General features: G+C 41.2%; 2 protein-coding genes and 1 pseudogene across 2 annotated transcripts in view; 2 read left to right on the top strand and 1 right to left on the bottom strand.

Moving 5' to 3' along the window:
* LOC149041090 (uncharacterized) overlaps positions 1-22,829 on the top strand; it is a 166,395-nt gene that overhangs the window by 123,901 nt on the left and 19,665 nt on the right. The window lies entirely within an intron of this gene.
* The window catches only part of LOC149041092 (uncharacterized), a 111,725-nt gene that overhangs the window by 82,879 nt on the left and 6,017 nt on the right, over positions 1-22,829 (top strand). The window lies entirely within an intron of this gene.
* Positions 18,253-20,728, bottom strand: LOC149041094 (uncharacterized; annotated as a pseudogene).

Below are 22,829 nucleotides of genomic sequence, written 5' to 3'. Positions count from 1 at the left end.
AGATGCCACAATCTGAATTGAAGAGGATCGCAAAAAATTGGAACACCGTTGAAATGCTTAACATGGCACTCTAGCGGGTAACCTGTCACAAAGTTCAAGTTAGAGCTTTACATCCAGGAATACCTCCACAAAAGAGGTCCTCATTTTCTGTCTAAAATTAGAAATAGTCCTCCCTTATAAACTATATAAAACTCAATCAGTCCTTGTTCTGCATATCAAATATGCACACATTCACACCTATGTGATTTATTTTTTCTTGCTCAACTCTGTCATGATATGCGTACCCATGCATTTCTATTACCCAGTATTCCACTTTTTAGAGAAGGGCCACATTTGACTCACTTTCATTTCAAACAGTACACAGAGAACAACTCAATTTCTCACAAAGATGTGGAGTCATGAATGACCAGTCAAAACATGCACTACGCACACTGTTACGGGAAGATTTTACTAATTTTTCCGTGTGTTTGTTTGGGACATATTTAACAAATAGAGAAGCCTTGACTGTGCTCTGTTCTGTTATAAAGCACGCAGGAAGCGGCTAGAGCACGAAAGAAGTGTAGGGAGAAACACGAGACGTAGTCGAGTGTTTCTCCCCACTTCTTGAGTGCTCTAGCCGCTTTGTAAGTGCTTTATAACAGAACAGAGCACAGCCAAGGCTTCTCTATTTGTTTTATAATAGCAAAATATAATAATAAAGAATTCGTTAAATTCCCCAAGCATTACTTTCAATTTTCAAAACAAACTTTATTTCCAAAGCGAACAACAGTGTCGTCAGCATGCTCTATACTCTCATAAAGCACGCTACAATAAGCCAATCAGAATCCCTGTTAGAATGGTTCAAATAATCTGATTGGTTGTATACGATAAAAGCTGTCAAAAGTGTCAAACCATCAAAGTTCACAATCTGCGATAGTTTACAAACTAAAATAGTTCGCCAGGCCCTATTTAACACTTTTGCCTGAAGTTTTTAAGTCTCTAATACAGAATCTTGAAGTGAAATGTTCAGTGAACTTCAGTCGAATTATGGCTCATAAAAACACGTGAGTTTTTCACATAACAAGGTAGAAAACAAACTGTTCAAGGCGAGTGTTTTTTTGATTGAACAACAGCCGAATTCACCGGAAAATGAAGATCGCTCGGGATGATAGCGCCGCAAAACTCGACTACAGTGACTGATGTGACTTTCCACTCAACGCTAAAAAAAAAAGCTAAAAGAAGTCCCGGAAAAGGTCGAATATAGAATTTGGCAGATGGCGTGACAGCTTTAGCTCAGCTTATTAAGATAGCTATATTTTCAAAATCAGAGCTGTGAATTCTCACCTAAGTTTCCTATTTTTAATGGCCTCGAGTTTATGTTATCCTCTTCCTTAATTTTAACAGATGGAATATTTAAGAGGCTGTCTCTCATTTCCACCCGGTCAATTTCACGTCAAAAATAACTTTGCCTGAAACTCTGTCAACAGAAAGACTTTACCTGGGCAAGAACTAAAATAAATTTGGTTTGATTCGAAATCATTTTCTGACTGCATTAGGGGTCATAATTATTTCCCAGTCCGTAGGGACCGTCGCAACGTCTCGGAAATTGAAAAATAGGCATTTTTTGTAACATTGTCAAATATTTGATTCGCATAGTTAAGCCACAGAATTTATATCAGATTGCTTAAAAACCTTTCTAGTTTGCCAAGAGGGTTAGAATTTGTCCTCTCAATATATTTGAAAAGGCGAATTTTAGCATATTCTGACCACTTGAAATCGCCGTCGGCCGATGGCCGTAAATAACCTTGATTTAGACGATAAGTTTTGGGATTTGGGACCTGGTTGACAACTCTATCCTACACAGCCGTTAAGTTTAGACCTTTATCGGCAAAAATATGCAAAAATCCCCATACGTTTTCGATTTTTCAAAAGTTACGACCGTTTGAATCAGCACATGTACGAGCATTCGCGATTTTTTCGCCTACACCAAAATCGAACCGCTGGAGCAGATTTCGTCATAAATACAGCTTACCTTCGTCGCATCTTGGGTTTTTGTGAAATTTCAGATATTCTTCGCTCCCCAAACTGGTGAACTTTATGATAACTCCAGCAAATAACTCCAAACTTCAGCAGTCGGCATCTATCGATACTCTTCTTTGACTCGTTGTAGCGAACTAAACTCGAAAACTAAAGCCATGTTTCGCGCTTAATGTCACGTTGAAACTTTGGATTGCAGCTGCATTCTCTTCAAGAATCAGTCATAGAACTCCACTTGTAAGTCTATGTGTCGAAGTCTGGGGGCTAAAATTTGGAATTTAAAGCTGAACGATTGCACTATCGCGCATAACAGAGGTTCGCATTAACCATTGCGGGTGAACCCGCTGACCCTTTTTTTTTCTAGAAGGCCTGCAAGTGAAGTATGGCATGCAAGTGCTTTTTCGAAACCAGAGAGGCTTCAGTCTGTAGCTAGTCTTCAGCGAGGTTAATAAAGCTTTCAGAATGTAGAGGTGATATCAGTGATCATCTACAAGCATGTCACTTAGGTCAGCTTTAAGGAACGGTACAAGAATATGAGCCTATCATTAACAGGTCAGGGTTGCCACACGATCGTTCCCCTGATCAACTTAAAGAACTTTGGATCTGCGAAAAGCATAGAGGAAACATGGGTAAAAACGGGCGACCACGTCGCACTTGCCAGTACCCGCTGCACAACGGCCGGAAAAGCAGCTAAATACTGGAAATGCAGTTCATCTCGACATGTCAAGGGAAATTAACACTATCGTTGCAGAATTCGTTCCAACAGGTTCCCGTAAGTAATATTTATGTAAATTCTAGCTTACGAACTAGGTATTGTCCTGAAATGTGGGGCAGGGTTTAAATTAAGATGATATCTTCACATATATTGAGGTGCGGTAAATGTCAGAATTCAGTATTGTCGAATTTGATTAACATTTGGGCCAAAGCTCGCACGCGAGTGAATACAAAACAAAACAACTGCTGTCATTTTCGTCCCAAGGTACGTACCGTGACACCACATGGAGGCCATGTGGCATCTAGTGCAACTTGATAAATTAAATCACACTTCGACTTGTAACATTGCTCTGAAGCAAACTTGAAATCTACAACCTAAGTTTCCAACACCACAAAATTGTAAGGTTAGTCAATTATGTATATAATCGGGAAACAGAGCAACTGCACCGAAAAATGCGTAATACATTGGGTTTTACTGCTCTACCTTATCTCTAACATCAAAATGTTTACAAAAGCATTTTTTATGTCATATACGCAAGGCGAGATTCTAGATAAATAAACTTGGAGAGTAATTTGACACCAATGTTTACGCCGATGCAAGATAACATTCCTTCTTTTTTTTGACATTTATACATTTACACGAAGCCCTTTTGTGTTATTGATATAAAAACGAGCAGTCATCGATTTTCGCCCTTTTATCCCTAAATAAAGTCAGAGTTTAACAGCCTTTGCAACACACCCCCTATCCGAAAATTAAGAGAGTACCCCGGGGTCACGTGATCACAGTGCAACAATTTTTATTTGTTTTCTACAAGTATGGCTCTGCTTATTATCATTTCGCATTATTGTTGATTTCCGTGCTTTTCAGTAATCTGCGTATCTTGTCACAAGCTGCACAAGATCAAACTCGCGGAGAACATGACGTTGTTGCAAGGGCAACGTCCCGAAGAAAGTAACCAGCAAGAGGACGAACCTTACAGGTGATATAACGCTACCTGATCCTATAAATAAAGCAGACCATCATATGCATTGACACCTAAAGAACTTTTAAGGACAAATGTTCAATTAAAAATGTTGCATGCTAGCAAAATTGTTTTCTTCGGCGTGGCCACACACTATAACATTTTGAGCAACATTGCTGATGCAGCAAGCAAGTTATGTTTACAGGTACGTGGCCAAAATGGGCAACATTTGCAAAAAAAGTGACAAATAGTGTTTTGGCTTTAAATTGGATGACCTAAAACGAGAAAATGGTTGATTAATGTACCATACAATTGCACGCGGTGGTGCTGTTAGTGAACAGAACGGAATTCTTTGCGCGTATTGCTGACGAAGAATGAGTTCTTCGTCAGCAACAAATTATACATTCGCAACAATGCGCGCAAAGATTTCAGTGGGGACACACTATGCAGTCAATCACATGGCGGGAGGACTTCAAATTTTTGTTTGATTTTCTCAACTCCCAGACTCGCCAAACGAATGGCAGCTTTAAATCTTACAACAGTCACATCAACGCCTGCCGCGACGCCGCCTCGACCGAAAGCAAATGCCTTTACAGATTGAACTCCGGGATGCAGATCTGAGACTAACAGCCAGAGCTCCGGAGACGACGAGGCAGCTGAAAGTACCAGCGAGTTAGCAATGTCGGCGTTTACAGATGCCATAGAGAAACTGAACCCGGTAGTAACTGGTGCTGGCCGCGTCAGTCCTTGACCTTTCAGCTGAAAAGTACATGGGAGGAGGCAAAAGAACACGAGAAAGAGATTTGCATTGACAAGGCTACTGAAGCTTGTACTCTCGTTTGTGACATCATAGCGCCGAAGGCTGGACAACAGCTATTTCAGGCCTGTTTTACACCAGATAAAGGAACCAGCCACTTAGACCATGTACCGTTGATGCAGGCCTATAGCAACGCCATGACGAGTACCTTGAAGACCCAAATTCTAGGCCTATATGCGTATCGATATCCGGTGAGGACACTTCAGAAAATCCACGAGCCATACTCAAAGTTAAGCGAGTGGCAACTTAGACGCGCTAGAGCTCATGCAAGGGAGTGTGGTCCAGTTTCTATGGTCGAAAAGTCCCCGTGTCATCGAGTTCGACTGCCACCAATTAAGATTGACCATTTCTTAGACTTCGCGAACCGCCCGTACTTTTATCAAGACGTGTCATTTAGTACGAGGAAACTGAGGCTCAGCAGTGGCGAGAAGATCACAATGCCAAACGTTATTCGCAAAGTCACAAGGTCAACAATGGTCAAGCAGTACCTTCAGTTCTGCGAAGAAGAACAGTTTGAACCACTAAGCCGTTCAACCCTATTTCGCATCCTCGAGGTAAGCGAAGCTTCTCGACAGAAGTCCCTTAGCGGCCTGGATAACACAGCAGCTGATGGGCTTGATCAGATTGGGCTCGCGTGGCAGACGAACTGCGGAGAGCCCTCAGCGAGGGTAAGAGGTACCTCAAAACCCAGTTTCAGAGTCACTGCCAGGAAGATGAGAGCGAATGTCCCGAGCACTGTCGTAAGTTTGGTCTCAACGATCCAAACGATCCAGATTTCCAGGAACAATGCTCACATCAACACACACTTCTCTGCCCTCAATGCGACGAGATTACTTCCGTTTTGCAGAAGATGCAACAGATTGTTAAGAATAACAAAACCTTAAGTTTTTACAGCGAGGACCAAAAAAATGACTTGTTGTACGACATCCAGAAATCTTCGGATGGAAAGCTCACATTATGAGATCCGTGAATCAGGAATGTGCAAAGCAAGATCTTATCGGAAAGCTTGACCAGACTTCGTGTCTTCTTGTTATAGATTGGGCCATACGGTCGCTGAAGGTGTAGAATATGACGGCGTTGTTATAGTGTAATATATTATAATATCTAGTAGTCAGTGAAATGTTTTGATGAAAACGATAGAAAATTTACCAAAAACAAAACTTATAACATCTGTTCATACGAATCATGTGTCAAAGTTTTTATCACGTTGGTAGCCGATTTCTCCGGCTATTGACAGGTTGCTGATCTGTGGACACAATCGACGCGGAACCGAGAGAAGCAAGCTCAGGATATTTGAAATTGATTTATTAGTTATATGATATAAAACTCCAGGTAAAAGCATTTATTCTTTTCATCCAAAATTTTTCTCCCCAAATATTCCATTGGGATGTGAATCGGGATACAAAACAAAACCATACGGCACAACGTACCGCACAAGCTATCAGCGGTCTTCTCCTTTGTGCGGACCTTTGTGAGAACAGTGTAACATCGAACTGGATCGTCGTGACCTACATTTAAGCGATTATTTCTACACTTCAGAAGCCTAAAACCTTCATTTCCCCCAAAGCTTCCAGACATGGAGAGTTTATATTCTGACTTTGGAAAAAATTCAGCTCTGTAGCGATGTTAAATGGGTGATTCACCGCGAAATGTGGCCAATTTCGACATTGTTTTGATACCACGAATCACGATGGATGCCGCCTACTTTTCGAAAGCAATACCTTGCTATTTGTTGAGGTTATAACGGATTTCACCAATTTGGTTATTAGAAAAATTCTGAAGCGAGCCATGAAGCCGGGCTGCAAAGCGGGTAAGCTGACGAAATCTGTTCCAGTGGTTCGATTTTGGTGTAGGTAAAAAAATCGCGAATGCTCGTACATTTGTTGATTCAAACGGTCGTAACTTTTGAAAAATCGAAAACGTATGGGGATTTTTGCATATTTTTGCCGATAAAGGTCTAAACTTAACGGCTGTGTAGGATAGAGTTGTCAACCAGGTCCCAAATCCCAAAACCTAACGTCGAAATCAAGGTTATTTACGGCCATCGGCCGACGGCGATTTCTAGTGGTCAGAATATGCTAAAATTCGCCTTTTCAAATATATTGAGAGGACAAATTCTAACTCTCTTGGCAAACTAGAAAGGTTTTTAAGCAATCTGATATAAATTCTGTGGCTTAACTATGCGAATCAAATATTTGACAATGTTACAAAAAATGCCTATTTTTCAATTTCCGAGACGTTGCGACGGTCCCTGCGGACTGGGAAATAATTATGGCCCCTAATGCAGTCAGAAAATGATTTCGAATCAAACCAAATCTATTTTAGTTCTTTCCTAGGTAAAGTCCTTCTTTTGACAGAGTTTCAGGTAAAATTATTTTTGACGCGAAATTGACCGGGTGGAAATAAGAGAGACAGCCTCTTAAGTAGTTTATTTGTGTAACCATGGCACCTCCCACCAGTAAGGTTCCTAAGCAAGTACATTGTACGGCATTTTCGATTACAAGATTAGCTCTGACTCTGGCATGATGTATGTTAGAGTGCTCTACGAATAAAAGTATTGTGGAACCAAACATTGTTAATCCTTGACGTCCGTATAAGCTCGCTCGAAGTAGATCTCCGTGTGCCAGGAAATCGTGACGAGTTTCAGTTCTCGCAAGCCGAGTGGTCTCTGCCGAGCCATCTTCCCCCGTTATTGTATGGTTCCCGCGAAGTCTAGTTTAGTGCGCGAAAACTTATCGTCACAATACTCTACCAGATGTTCATTATCAAAACCTTCTTTCAACAAAGTCTCATCTTATTTTTTTTATTGGCAGACAATCCCAAATTCAAACCATATATAATCATTCATTTTCCCATTTTGAACATTCCTGTATTAATATTTCTTGAAAATTCTTCCACTCTCAAGAAAATTGCATGTCTTTGGTTTGTTTAGTAGGTCCTCAACCTAAAATTCCCAAAGCCCCAAAGCTATTTATTACAACCCATTAAACAATTTCTACTATTGATGTTTTTGTGACCACAAACCAACTGTCAATCAACCACTGCATGCTTCTGCACAGTTTCATGAAGAATTGTGCTAGCACAAGAATCACACAAAATAACAGGAGTGTATTTCATACAAAGTCATCTAAATAAAAATTAGCTACAATGATCAAAATTAGGCTCACCTCCTCATGATTCAAACTCCACTTCATTCATTTTTTATTCTAGATGTTATGCGTGGTTAAATGTTGTACAACACATATATGTTATTTTCCGGCTGGGAGGTCCGTATGGTGATGTGACCGAGGTCACAGTTTTCACCATACGGACCGACCCTTGGCCGGTAAATAAAATATTTATTTTTTTGAAACTTGACGAAATTCTTTCCCGAAAGAACCCGAATGATTTAAGGCTGTAAATACGGCAAGATCTTCCATAAACTGAACAGTTTTTGAGCGAGTAAATGGTAGTTAAAATAGAGGTGATGCAAATTCAAGAGCGATGCCTCAGGGAAACATTTTCATTTCCGTAACGATAATTTAAAGGGCTTCCAAACAAACTTTGAAACATTATTTTTACAAGTATCTGTCACAATCTGACACCTGTCAATTAGAGAGCGCGTAAGTAAAAAAAAAAAAAAGCGTACGAACATTTTAAAAACAACGGAACTAGTTTAGCAAGGACTGTCACGACAATGTTTTCTTCAAAAACAGTCAACGATCTAACGGAAAATATTATTCACTCTCATCGACGATTCATTCATGTACGAAGATTTACCTCTGTTCATTAAGTAAACGTCGAGGAAAGTAATTGTGAGTAAATTCAATTTTTTTATTTTGAAGTTGTGAGAGTTTGCTCGTTTGTTTGCTGCAATGGCGTGTGTAAATCTGGTCTTTCCTTCACAAAAACTAAATTCGAATGGCACACTCCAACAAGACATAAAGGGATTTAATGCGGCCTTTTCTCAAAAAATTCCTTCAGTTTCTGTTGTGCAATTTACGGTACAAATGTTCAAATTGAACGGACTTGGAAAGACTCACCGAGAGCGTTTATTTGTTGTAGAACTTAAATTAAAACTTCGCTCGCTCTTTCACTACGAACAAATTGTTTGAGAAAATTCAGGTATTAAATGAATGAAAGTTCCATCGTTCAGTTTAACTGTAACCAAGTACCTCTCGTTTTAACTTTCTAGATACTTTTTGTGAACGATTAAAATTAATTGCAGACGGGTTTAAGGCCGCTTGCCAACTAACGTAAAGACACTATTGTTTATACAAATTCATTCTGAAACCAATATTTTTCTGTCAACCAAAGTTATTTGCGTGAGAGAAAAGAGAGGATTCATAACTTATTCATCAGCTTGAGGTAGTGACCGACGTGTTTGCTTAAAAATACTGCTCAGCCACTTGGCGACTTACGAAAGCGTTACCGTGGCCCGTGGGCAGAGATAGGAAAATACTGACCGGGTAAGGAACCAATCAGATTTCAAGATTCGTTACCGTGCCCTCTCAGAAAAAGAAAAAATTTGTGTTAACTCGGTGAGAAACATACTTCTTAAATTAACCATGGCTAAAAAATTCAGCCGTTCGTTATTCTTCACTTTGAAATACTACAAACACGAGCTGAATAAATTTAACTAATAAGGCCCCTACAGTCACACCTGTATTTTGCAGGTGTCTTTAGTCGGAGCAGATACACTGGCCTCATTTGCAGGACCTTGAGTTTTTTAATACTGAGGCTACCTTAGCTGTTGACCACTTTGACTCCATTTTACTGTGAATGTCTCTGTTAAAGCCTGCTCATATGACTTTTGAATCTCTATATCTTTTCTAGAGATTTGTAAACTTTTAAATTGAGATTCAAGAGTGGAAGAATTTAACTGCTCCGGTAAATCACCTAACCACAAACAACAAAGAGTTGTATCGATTTATCTAACAATATCGACTTTTTTCCTCAAAGAACTAAATTTTCTTAAGTACACATATTACTTTATTGTTTTTACTTCCTGGTTTCAATGATCTTATGAGCTACAAATGCTCCTTGTACGTATTTATGTGTTTGTGACAACTCAAATAGATCATCTACATACATTGCTGTTATCAACAGTGTTTCCCTATGTGTACCCGACATACTGTTCAGTATTATGGTCCTCATCAACTACACTTATGATATGATAAGAAGACTGATATTTTCATGGAGTGGACAACACCTTGCTGTGTACATTGTCTCCCATAGGCTACCTAATAAGTATTTTGATCACATGCCAGCTAAACACCTGTGTGTTTTCAAGTATAGCTAAAGTAATAGAACTATCGAATTACATGTTAGAGAACTATATGCATTCGACGTTCAATAGGAATCACGTGCCTTATACCTCTCTTCATCAAACCTCGTGAACCAGCTACTTGCACGACTGCTGCCGTCATTTCCTAGCCATAATTCCTTTACGAGCGCCAGTTTCCAAAGCGCCCTCTTCGTTGAATCATTTTGAGCATCACTATGACACCGACCATAATTTCAGCGTCTCCCTTTTCCCAAGAAATTGAAGCATGGGTCTCATGTAAGCTAACCAAGTAATCCTTCCTAAATGTTTTCGTCAATTGATGTACCAATGGCTTCTGGTGCTGTGATCAACGATTCATGCGTACTAATAACTTCAAATTGCCTAGCGTTTGAGGTACCTTGAGTGCGACGACTGTTGATTAAGTGTGAGGGTGTCAGCGCAAAGTTGATTCCATCCGTGTCTTCACAAACGTACATCAAGGGTCTCGCATTGACGAAGCCTGCCACCTCTATTAATAGAGTTCTGAGCTCTTGGAAGCTTAAGGAAGTTCGTCCGATGACCTTTTTTAGCGCGCGTTTCACTGTTTAAATGAGGAGCTCCAAGAGGCCACTCCATTATGTAGCCCTTTCTACGATAAACTTCCACGTCACGCTATTGTGGGTCATGTGCAGTACAACTTCTCTCGCTCTTACAATTCTTACGATGCCCTTTGAAGTGGTCTTTAATGATTTAGCGTTGTTTGAAAGTAAGGTTCCCTTCTAATGGTGAAAAAAGCAAGCATACAGGCTTCAGCATTCAGTCGTCTCGTTAATTCTTAGTGAACGGCTCGTGTTGCGGCGTAAGTAAACAAACGTATGTATGACTCAGCGTTTTCCAGGTTTACAACCTTGTCTGATGTGTACAAAGGTCCAGCGAAGTCAATATCGGTATGTGTAAAGTGTGGGTCGTCTGAAACGCGTTCTTCTGGTAGTTCAGGTGTTTGCAGGAGTGAGAAATGTTGCGCTTCAATTCTTCTGTATTTCGCGCATCTTCTTAATATCTTCTTGACAGCTTTTCGTCTTCATACGATCCAAATTCGTTCTCTTAAAGTCGTCAGGGTTGTGTTTACTTCACTGTGTAATTTTGATCATGAGTCTCTCAGATAATCAATTCCACAACATGCTTTCTTGAGGGTAACAGCGATGGAGTTTTAACTTCTAGATTTAACTAGACTGTTTTGGATTCTTCCTTTACATCTTATAAGACCCCCTAACGTCTACGTAGAGGTTGAATTGTCGAATGAGAAGTGGAACAGGTGTTTTTTCTGTTCACATCATGTGACACATTTCATCTTGAAAGGATTGATACTCTTTGGACTTGATCCAAAATTCTTCTGTGTCGAAGTTCTTCAGTATCTACATTTAGACTTCTCTCGAATCCTGTTCTGCTGAAGAATTGTACAACGTAGGTGGTTACATGTAACAGTTTATTCCAGCTGCTATAGCAGGTTGCATGACCTTGTGAACGCCGATGTGCTGCACTTGTGAACTCGTCATTAAAGCATGTGTGGTAGTCATTGGATTCTGCACAATTTCTTGAAAGGCATTTTCGTCATTCGAGTGAACGTGATTCTCTTTCGGCCATTCCTTCTCAGGTCTGCGCAGAAATTCAGGGCCTTTCCACCATCTCTTCTCGGCTGGTTTCTGGCTGCCTGAACAGAGATTCCACGACTCCGGAGATGTGTGTTCTCGAAATGTATTGCTTCCACAGTTTCAAATTCTTTATCCAACATAATACAATCATAGAGTCGACCCAGAACACGGATTTCAATCTCTGTGGTTGGGTGTTTTGCAATGTTTTAGCTGGACGGGCAAGAATCATAGTGCCAAGTAATTCAAGCCTAGGAATACTTTGTTTCTTAAGGAGGGTGACTTTGATCTTCGAAGCAACCTAGTTCACATCAATGCGTCCGTCGTCATAAATGGAGTGTAGATAGAGAACGGCAGCCTCGTCTGAAGCGTCACTGAAATAATGAAATCCCGCTGATATCAGATTGTCTGACATGTGGTCGTCCCAGTCAGCACGTCCTTGAAAAGTTCTTGAATTAAGATCTTCCATTGAATGGTAAACGGGCAACAACGATCACTTTGTAGCCGGGAGTGACCTTGCTTGTTGGAGAGATCTGCTAAATCAAACGGAAACTGATCGGTAGCAGTATTCCAAATCAAGCCCAACACCTTAACTGTAGTGTTGTCGCATTTCTGATCAGAATCAAGTGGGGTTCCATTTGTGTTCTTAGCGTAAGGTTCCTCCTCTTCGATAATAATTTTCTTGCTTCACTGTACAATGTTCGAGTTCACCTGAACATTAGATCGATAAATCGCCTCTTGTACGATCTTCGAATTCGTTTTCCATTTTCTCAGGTTAAATCCTTCCCGCTGCAAAATTTATTTGGACCTTGAGTTCAGTTCCAATGCCCTATTCTCGTTTGCTTCACCAGTGACAAGGTCGTCTACGTACAAAGAATTCTTCAAGAGCTGAATGAAGTCCGGTCTGATCTCTTCTGACACCTTTCCATCAAAATGATGTCGAATTGTCGCAGCGAACATTGCTGGTGATGGTCTCAGTCTGAATACGAGACGGGTGAGCCTTAGATGCACAATTTCAGAGTTTCGATCATCAGGATCCTTTAGCCACAGGAATCGCAATATGTCTCTGTCTGTTTGGTTGATTCCAACCATTAGAAATGCCTTTTCAATGTCGGCTGTGAGACCAATCTTGTGCCGCCGGAATTAAATCAGCATGTTGAATAACTGAGGAGTGAAAGTTTCCTCAGTCTGGAGACAATCATTCAAAGAAAAAGTACGCTCAGGTGGCTTTGCTGATCCATCATACATGATCCTCAGCTAAGTTATCTCACGGTCTCTTCGGATGACAGCGTGGTGAGGTAGGTAGTGTACATTTCGCTTTTTTTCTCGTTTGGTTCCTCCAAGGGATCTTTTCTACGCTTCCTCTGTTCAGTTGTTCTTCAAATATTTGATTATACTCCTTGATTAGTTCCGGCTCTCTTAAGAATTTTCGTTGAAGACTGCAGAGGCGTTGAATGCATAATTCATAATCACTCGACACAGTTGTGTCACTCTCCTTCCAAGGCAGTTGCACCTCGTATCGTCGCCCATTGTCGAAAACGTGAAAATGTTGTACCAAGCGTTCTTATTAACTCACGGTTTATTCACTTGATTAAACGATTTTACTACAACGCTTCGGTTACCTCCCACTCACAACTCTCGGCTTATTCGAAAAAAACTCTTACTAAACGTCCCGTTGTGAGCACGTGGAACAGTGCCATTTATGGGGCAATAAAACACGTGTCGCATACATGTTTGTTTGTTTATGAATAGATAGACAAAATCACCTATAAATGTCAATCAAATTAAGAATGACTACCGTATCGTTCAGTTTCCAACACTCTCCCCCATATGATTTGGGAACATGGCATATGCAAGTGGAACTAGCCCTATAACAGAACAAGAAATGAGTATGAAAATAATGTCCCATGGGTGACAACATTCAAGTGTCTTGGTCAACAATGTCCTGTGTTCGCTGATGTGCTGCCACGGCAGCGCCTCTTTGCAGTCGGAATTCCATTGCAGTTGGGTTCAGAGGTGTGTCATTACAAGGCGTAGGGTTTTGGTCGCACGACAACTCCAGTAGGTAAAGATGTCGGATTAGGCGTTCCCCTGCCTGCTCTTAATTTCGCTGCTCTAACAATGCCATCTCGTCCAGTAAACAATTCTTCCACTACCCCTATGGGCCACAGATTTTAGTTTTGCTCATCAGACTGAGGACATCTCCCACGGACAGGCTCCTAGGTTTGGTTTTATGTTTCAGTTCATGCCCTTCTCTCAAAGCTCTAAGGTATTCTGTGGTCCATAAACGTCACATTGTGTCTTCGGCAGCTTTCAAGAATTTCGCACCTTTCCTCAAATCGTGGTCTTAAAGACGATGTGGCTCGAGCTCAGGTAAAATGTTAGCATTCAGAAACAGTAAAGAGTTAGGCGCTAGTGTAGGAAATTGCGAGTTATCTTCCACGTAACTAAGAGGTCGATGGTTTAACGATACTTCCATGCCAAGGACTAACTCGCAGGGCTCGTCCCAGCTTAGTAGACCCTGACCCTGACTTGTAGAACGAAGACTTGAATAAGCCAATAAGTCTTTCGAAGTGTCCATGATGCCCAACTCATTTTAAAGCGCCTAGTAATGGATTGATCACTCAAGAATAAGTGGAACTTCTCATCCTCTTTCACTCCCTTCAGCCACTTTGCCACTGCTGTGAGCCTAGAACCGTTGTCTTAGTAAACAAGGGATGGTCTACCTCTCCTTGCAATCAGACGTTTAAAGCTCTTGAAAAATTCGACCATTTGTAGGCTTGGAAGCACTTCCAGGACGATTCCTCGGGTGAAGCAACAGGAATATAGTACAACGTAGGCTTTCTTCCTCTGTCTTGCACTAGCCGCATACTTGATTGGTCTGGCGAAGTCCACCACGATGACATCAGAGGGCAGATCGCCTGATGGTAAGTCGAACAACCACGGTGGACCGTTCCACCATAGCTCTGCTTCATCTACACTGCTACCTCAACTTCCTCGGTCAACAGGGTTTTCGAATATTGGTACATGTCTCCACGGCGTGTTCGGGCGGCTCTGGATCTTTTTAACCCGATTAGCCATGAATTGGCGGTATTCCCTGTCATTGTTCAGCCAATGTAAGGTTACAGTGCTGTCGAGCAAGCACTGTATACCTTACGTCATATTGAGGCCTTCTGGTGCGGCCCACACATTTGTTGAAAAGTTGACTGCCATGTGGCCTGACATGAGCTCCAAACGAGGAATCAGACTTTTCTTGGCAAGGCAGGATTTTGCAGCAATCAGACCCTGTGTCACCCCTAACGCTTGTGTAATCACGGCATGCGCAACAGCACACACACCATGACTATTTGCATCACCAAATGCATGAAGTTTAATGTTGTTGATCGGTTCATGGCACTGAACAAGACTGCGAGGAAAGTACACATCATTCGGTGCATTCTTATCCCGTCTAAGCCACCGTTTCGCAATCCCTGTGGGAAGTGGGATATCCCTGCTCAACTTCATGTCACTGGCTTCTCCACAGACTTGTTTCCCCTCCAACACGGAAGGCGACATAAGTCCTAACAGGTCATAAACCAACGTTAAGTTGGCGAGGATGCACCGTTTGGACAATTTAGCAGGCTCAGATGGGAGTGAAACATATAGTGTCATCCACTTTGTCCCATTTGAGTCCCAATAGTTTGCACTCTCCACAAACTGATAATGCACCAAGCTGCTATTTAGCAAATGCAGGCTCGTTTTCGGTACAGTCACCTTCTGACTCTGGCACGTTTGAGTGCCATTTGTGCGAGGTGAACTTTGCACAATTAAAGGTCTCCACCGCACGATGTTTAAGCTGTTGCGCACCTTCCACAGTAGTATCTCCGGTAGTCAAATCATCTACAAAGAGACTGTTCTTGATTTTTGGACAGTCCTTAGGACATCTAGAGCACAAAGTAGGTTGTGATCAACCGCTGAACTTACGCCAAGGTACGCGTCGCCCAAATCTGTTCCGGGGGACATAATGGTCCACCCGATACGCATACACTCTGCTACGGGATCTCCTCTACATCCGAGCCGTAAACGATCGCTGGTCCGTATCTCAGCAAAGTCATTAACGCCGATTATCAAGTGTTCAGGTAAGCGAGCTTTTGTATCACTATCCTCCGGTGTAACACCTGTCAGGTGAGGGTGATTGTTTAAGAGATCGGAATACCTTAGGTTGTCTAAGGTCAAAAGTTCTCTTTTTTCGATTTTTGTGACATTTACGTTTCGTGTGAAATCTTCAGTCACAGAACGCATGACAACTTTGAAGACATGCATAGTTCTGGGCTCAACGCCTGTAAGCATGGTGATTTGGTGCAAACTCGTACTCTTTGCTTTAGTTTAATTAACTCAATCGCTGTTGACGAAGCATATGAATGGCTGGCACCACTGTCCAATAGGGTTCTGAATTTATATCTGCCCATCTTTATGACTACTACCGGATGAATAACACTGGAATCTTCAATTAAATTTTCAGTCATACTTGGTTCTCGTCTTTCCTTCCAATCGCATATCGAAGTGTGGTGCTTTCCATTGCAAATTCTGCAAGTATTTCTGCTCTTACAATCACTAGCTTGGTATTTGGCGCCTGTACAATTGAAGCACAAACGCTTATCGTCAAGTATTTTCTTCCTTTCGTCAATGTTTTGGACGTTATCACAGTTGATTGCCTTATGTTGTTCGCTACAACAATAAACACACCCCCCTGGGCTCGCTCTCAACTGGTTTCCGGTGTCTTGGTGTTTGGCAAGAAATGCTCTGGACTGATGTTGACGGAAATCTCAGCTCTTTGATTTCGGTTCGTTTGAAATGGGCTTGTTAATTGTCCATTTCTTCAGCGCCTCAAAGAATTCCACAAAAGTCCATTCGCACCAATTTTCATCTATCATAGCAAGTTCGTTCTTTATCACATCAAGCTTGTCAAAGGTAAATCGAACCGCGGTATCTAATTGGGATAAGCTTTTCATTGTTTGCAGTGACTCTAGATCTATGTTGAACAGTAGTACTTCATAGCATTCATGTATCTTCTTTATGGTTCTCCTGCGCACAGTGGGTAGCTCCAGAATATTCCTAGCGTAAGTTCCCAGAACTTCACTTGCCTTCCCGTATCTTTTTGTGAGTAAATCTTCAGCCTTTTGGTAACCTTCAGGCGTAAACGGAAGACCATCGATGAGATTTCGCACCTTCAAATTCACGAATTCTTTCAAATAAGAGAACTTTGTGTCCTAAGGGACACCGGATTCATCAATTCTACTTTCAAACTGTCCCCAGAGACGCAGCCAATCTTGCGGTGTTCCGTCAAATTTTTTGATCACGAGCTTGGGCATTCTCATCACTTTGCTAGCCATTTGCACAGTTTCCGGCGGTTCCATTTGAGCTTGTTTCAACTCCAACTTCTTCTTCCAAATTCCAAATTCCTCCACATGTGCTCGATTAATACCTTCTTGTTTTTGAACCATTTTCTCTTTTTCTAGCTCGACTACTCTTTTGTGCTCGTAGAGCGCGGTTGCGTGTTTTAGATTACGGTCGATTTGTTCAATTTGTTCTGCCAATTCGCGTATACAGGCATCTCCTTCGTTAACAATTAGTTCGATTCCTTTGGCCCATTCTTATATTGCTTTATCTTCGTCGCCGTTCGAGAACTTCTTTTCCTCAATGAATTCTTTCAACTCGACGATTGCCGTCATTAGGGTCTCAACGGAAACTTTGTGTCTCTCAAAGGCCATTCAATCATCTTTCTTTAAGACGTCTCTGTCTTCTTCAAACGAAAATTCAACGTCTTCAATTAGCCCTCAAGATCAGCAATTTGCTTTTCCATGATTTCCAACGCTGTCCTGCCAGGGTCCCCACTGTGTCGATAATGTGAAAAAGCTGTGCCACGCTTCCTTATTAACTCACGGTTTATTCATTTGACTTAACGATTCTACAAGAACGCTTCGGTTGACACTCACAACTCTCGACTTATTCGAAAAGAACACTCACTAAATGTCCCGTTGTAACCACGTGGAACAGTGCCCTATGTGGGGCGATGAAACACGTGCCGCATACATCTTTGTTTGGTTATGTATAGGTAACCGAAATCACTTATAAATGTCAATCAAGTTAAGAATAATTAACGTATTGTTTAGTTTCCAACACCATTAAAAAACACGTTCTCGTTAAACCAATAGACTAACCTTGTGGATTCTGCCTCCTAGAAATGTCTTAAGCTGTCAAAAAGGGGATCTTAGGGATGGTCGGTCGAGCTGTTACTGTCTCCCGATATGATATAACTTTGACTGTCGACTCGGTATACGAAACGAACTCTGTGGAGCCTGACAACAGCCATCCAAATTTGCTATTGATCGCAGTAGGACCAGAATTTCCACGTATTATTTCCGTGGTGGAAAGTCAGAATGGAAATTTTTTGTTTTTGAAATTCTCGTTCGCCAAATGTGTTTAGGAGAAGGATCCTGGTCCTCGTTGACTTGAGGCCAAGCTTTGACTTCAGACTGTTGGTAACGTATGAGTGCTGACCTCCACCATCAAACAGCATCTTCGCTGTAGTTTACTTCGAGTCATCTTCATTTCTGGCAATGGCAGTGGCTGTTTGCAGTAAGACTGTTCCCTTTGTTGCAGAACTTGCTTTCATTGTAATTTCAACTGGTGATACGTTCTCTGTAGTGTAACTCACAAGTGTCGAGTTTTGCATTTCCTGTCAATTCTGTTTGGTAGGGCCAGGTGATCCAGAATATTTGGGTATAACTTGGCCACAAATTGATCAGTGGTGGTTGCCATGGCATCAATGACAGTTCTTATTACACGAGCCACTCTGATGATTGGCTTTTAAACACACAAAACATCTTCGATCTCTTTTGAGAATTTCACACTCTCACAAGAAGCCGTAAAATGGAACCCGCCACAATAAACACACTTCAACGGACTTTTTTTTTGTGGAGTTTGGGACCCATTATGCGAGAATAGGGTTGAGTTAGTCGGCCTTCTCATTGGGTTTCTTTGTTTCTGTCTATATGCACATTCGCTTTTGCACCATCGCTGATCTCTCGTGCCCCGACTTCCTGTTGGATGACATTTTAGAAATCGGACATTTCCCAGACGACGTGCGCGGTACTTCTTGCAACTTGCACTCTGATTTTGGTCGGTAATTTCGACATTATCACTGGGATGAGGAGACTTCCATAATAGCCAGAGCTTACACCCGAAGAATCTAGACCACGAATATTAATGCTTATCATATCGTACACAAGGCGAAGCTGGGCGGTGTTCTCATTCACACCTACAGGAATTTTGAGAATTTCATCCATGTGTTTCCAAATAACGTTCTGAGGCCTGCCAAAGCGTTTACTTAGATAATCTATCGGAGAGTTGTAATTAGCTTCAGTTCTTGGAAGCCCTTGAATGGAACGCGCGGCTTGACCTTCCAATAACGAGTGCAAAGGATTAAACTTATTGATCAGAGTTAGTTGCAGGTTTGTGTGAATGGAACTGTTGAAACTGTCCCAGAAGTTCTGCTATGACGTAACATCCCCTTTAAATTTTGGCAAAACGAGTTTCGGCAATTTTGCCCTTGGTTGGTGAGCCAAAAGATAAACATAGCGCGGATTAGCGTTCTCGCTTATGTTACCGTCATTACTACTAGACAACGCTAAATTTTTACCTTGTGGTTGATCATGAGTCGCAGAAATTCCAGCTTGTGACGTCGGTTCAATTCCAAACCCTGCTGCACTCCTCGGTCCATGAAAAGTTTGTTCGCTTTCTGAATCCACAAGTTTTTGAAGACTAGGAGCTTATGATGTTAAGGGAGAAATTTCGTGTCCATGCGTTGTCTTTATTTTGTCACTGGCATCTTGAATTGTTGTGTCCTTAACAGCTCGAATCTTCGAGAGAACTCGCAGATTTATTTCTTTGGCTGGTTCAATTTCTGCTTCGATTTCGTCCACGTTACAAACTTCTATAATTTCTTCGTCCAGAGATTTCACTAAGTCGAGGTTTGCAGCTATAATTCCACGATAACTTGCAGGCCTGGCGTGTCCAGTTCATCCCGTTGCAAGAAATCATCTGCTTCAGTCATGTATTTGGTTAGCTTGATTGCCGCTGCGCTTGGCGCGGGTTCGCACTAATTTCTCTGACATGCTTCGTTGTGCGATCACTGCCCCACTTTGGGCGCCATTTCATAAATCGATTCGTACTCTCCAAAACATACTCGCTTTCATCAACAACAACTAAAAGTTTAACATGCACCATTCCTTAAACTTCACTTTTTGCCATAAAATCGCATACTGTAGCAGATTTTAAACGAAAAATATGTATGAATGTATTGCAGGTTGTGAATAAGTTACTTATGCTCCATTCTTCCTTCTTCCTTTCAAATAAGATTCCATTAGATAGCAGTTGAATCCCTACAAAATTACAAATGAACAACTGGCTGGCTGGCAATGTCATATACTTCATAGCAAATGCAGTCTCTTTCTTCTACAAGCCTGCCTCGTGTTTTCAAGAGATGTGACCATCTTGTTTCTGCTGCTGACAATGAGCAAAACCATGTAAGATTACCCAGCTGATGTATCATAACAAAAAAGTCTTCTTTGCAATTTAAAAGGTAAGGTGTTGATTCTCTTAGATTTCTTAACCCTTTAACTCCCAGAGGTGATTAACATGTAACTTCTCCTTATCAAATCCATACATTCTACAATAAAAAGGTAACGAGAATTCTCAAACTTATCAGGTTGAAGTTGTTGTCTTGATCCAACAACAAATTCTCTGAACTAACTCACAAAGAAATGTGTAACAGCTAGAAGAGAGAATTATCAATCAGGTCTTGGAAGTGAAAGGTTTAATACTCTAAACCCTTCTTCTTGATTATTTAATTTATTCACATAATCATCTAATTTTAGATCACCTGTAATATATTTCTTGCCTTTTGCTTGACGCTTTCCTGGAGAGATACAGGTACTATTTTGAATTTGTTTAATTTGTAACTTTTTTAATTCATAAAAGATGTTTGGTACTGATTGTGCTACTCTTTTATCTTGACTTCTGAGTTCCCACTTCAGTAAATATTTTACTCTAATGGAAAGGAGTTGTTCTGTCTTTATTATCAGCTTGAGTTTTACCGCAGTAAATAGTTGGAGATGATAGGAATGCAGTCTTTGTCTATAAATACACCTAAAGGTTTGTTTCCTTCTCCTGGTACAAAAGTTCTCATCTTTTCAACATTTTTGGTAATATCTGGTTCTTGTAATAGAGTATCTGTGACTCCTGAAGTTCTCTCTCTTAACTTCAGACCATCCATCATTACCATTGTCGTTAAAGTCAATGACCAATTGTTCGGCGTAATTATCATGTCTTTGAGTAGCTTGAGAAAGAGTAATTTCAGGTACAGGATCAGTTGAATGTATTTCAGAATTACCAGTGAGTGCTTGAGTGTGAGTTACTGAGGAATTCTTTCCATTCATTTCTTTGATTTGCAAGAGTATCATTAGCTCTATTACCGGGATTATTGAGCCAATTTACCTGAACTTCTACGTGCTCATTTTGAAAAAATTGACTTGTCCTACCAATGTAATTTACTGCTTTTAATACTTTCCTTGGTCTAACCTTCTGAAATTGATAATGATGATGCTTGTAACTCAACCTTCGTTTAAGTTTGATGGGGATAGTTTGTGATTCATTGATTGGTCTTGGTACAGTGCTAATAGTTAAATCGCTAAATCGCTCAAAGATATACTCGTCAGAGCGAAGCTTTAATTAAAGGCTTTTGCGTCGCAAACGTAAAACCACACAGGGGAGTCTGTGCAGGCCTGTCTATGACCTTTTCAATCTGTGATATTTTCCAGGCAGGCCCCGTCCCCTGCGTGACATCACACTCTGTCCAATTGTACAATATTCCAAGTACAAAACCGCATCATTTGCGGCACATAGCACTTTTATTACAGACCCAGAACAACAAGTTGGTTCTACATACAGCACAAAGATAGATAAAATACAAAAAAGCGACATTAAAACGCCTTTGCGGCGTATAATGCGAAAAAAAGCCTCACAAAGAAACACACCTCTGAGCTTTGAAAAAGCGCGGATCGAAAATACCAACACATGATTGGTTACTCTCTTTCCAGAGAGAACCAATGAAAACGGAACACCGTTGATCCTAACCGCAGGTAACCCAAGTATAAAAGGATGGTTTTCCACCCTTTTTGGCGGGATTGGAATTGAGAATTTCTCTGCCTGCCCCTGATTAACACAGCCTGACTTAACAAAGCAGCTGAAGAGATTCTTTAAGAATCGAAACCGCCGGTCCTGCTTGACGATATACTTCACTTTCAGTTTTACCTGAAAAAGATGTCAACTTTTGAAACACCATTGCGGCCACCAAAAACGCCAGACTACCGTCCAAATCTGGACGAGGAGATGGAATTAACGTACACTGATCCGAACCTAGAATCGGACCCAGAGGATAGCCCTCCAGCATCACAACTCGAGCCGAGGCATAAAGCCGAATTAGCTAAACAACGCAGCAACGAAGGTCTACGCCTTCAAAAAGAAAGCCGTCAAAAAGAAAACCTTCCGAGGAATAGCTGATCCACGCGGCAGCCAAGGAAGAGGAAACATGAAGACATCATCAGTGCTATCCAGTTCAAGAAGCAAAAAACTGAAACCTCCATTTTAAAACTGGAGAGACACTTACGACAAAAGACTTGCCCTAAGTCGCTTCAATACAAGGCGAAGGCAAACGTCACGCCTGACGAAACCTTTCGACAGGAAATAAGCGCTATTAAAAGTCACCCCGAAGAACAATACGTTAGCGCCCTAGTGCGCTTCCATCAGCGTAGACTTGTTAGTCACAAGAACAAACTTGAAAAGGCTAATATTGCCAAGTCTCGATCACAATACAATGTAAATACACGTGAAAGATCACGTTCGCCCTTGAGGAACACTGTAAATACTGATGCCGACAGGATAGACAAAATAGAAAATCAGCTTCCAGAGCTGAAAGATCTTATATGTACACGCTTCCAGAGTAATAATAAACATGTGTCTTCTCTGAAAAATTAGTCGCCAAACCCACTGCAGCAAAAAGGCTATCCAAGAATAATAAACGCAAAAAGCGTAGAAAAAATACACTACACAAGCGAGTGACTACAGAAAGGGAGAAAAATGAAAAATACCTTAAAAACGTTTCAGACAATACATTAACTGATCACCAAGTCAGCGTGTTAGCAAAAGGGCTTAGATTTATTTAAACACCCGTGACAAATGAAAATAAGATCAGGCAACAATTGTTGCGCGACTTCGAACAATTCGCTAGGCGAATGAGACTTAGATATATATTCCACGGGAATGACAAGGAACCACATCCTTTCCACGTCAAATCAAACTGGATACCACCAGTACAACCTTCTATT

This window comes from Pocillopora damicornis, chromosome 8 (assembly GCF_964200805.1).
Source record: "Pocillopora damicornis chromosome 8, jaPocDami1.2, whole genome shotgun sequence".
Lineage (NCBI taxonomy): Eukaryota > Metazoa > Cnidaria > Anthozoa > Scleractinia > Pocilloporidae > Pocillopora > Pocillopora damicornis.
This window is presented reverse-complemented; position numbering and strand designations above follow the sequence as displayed.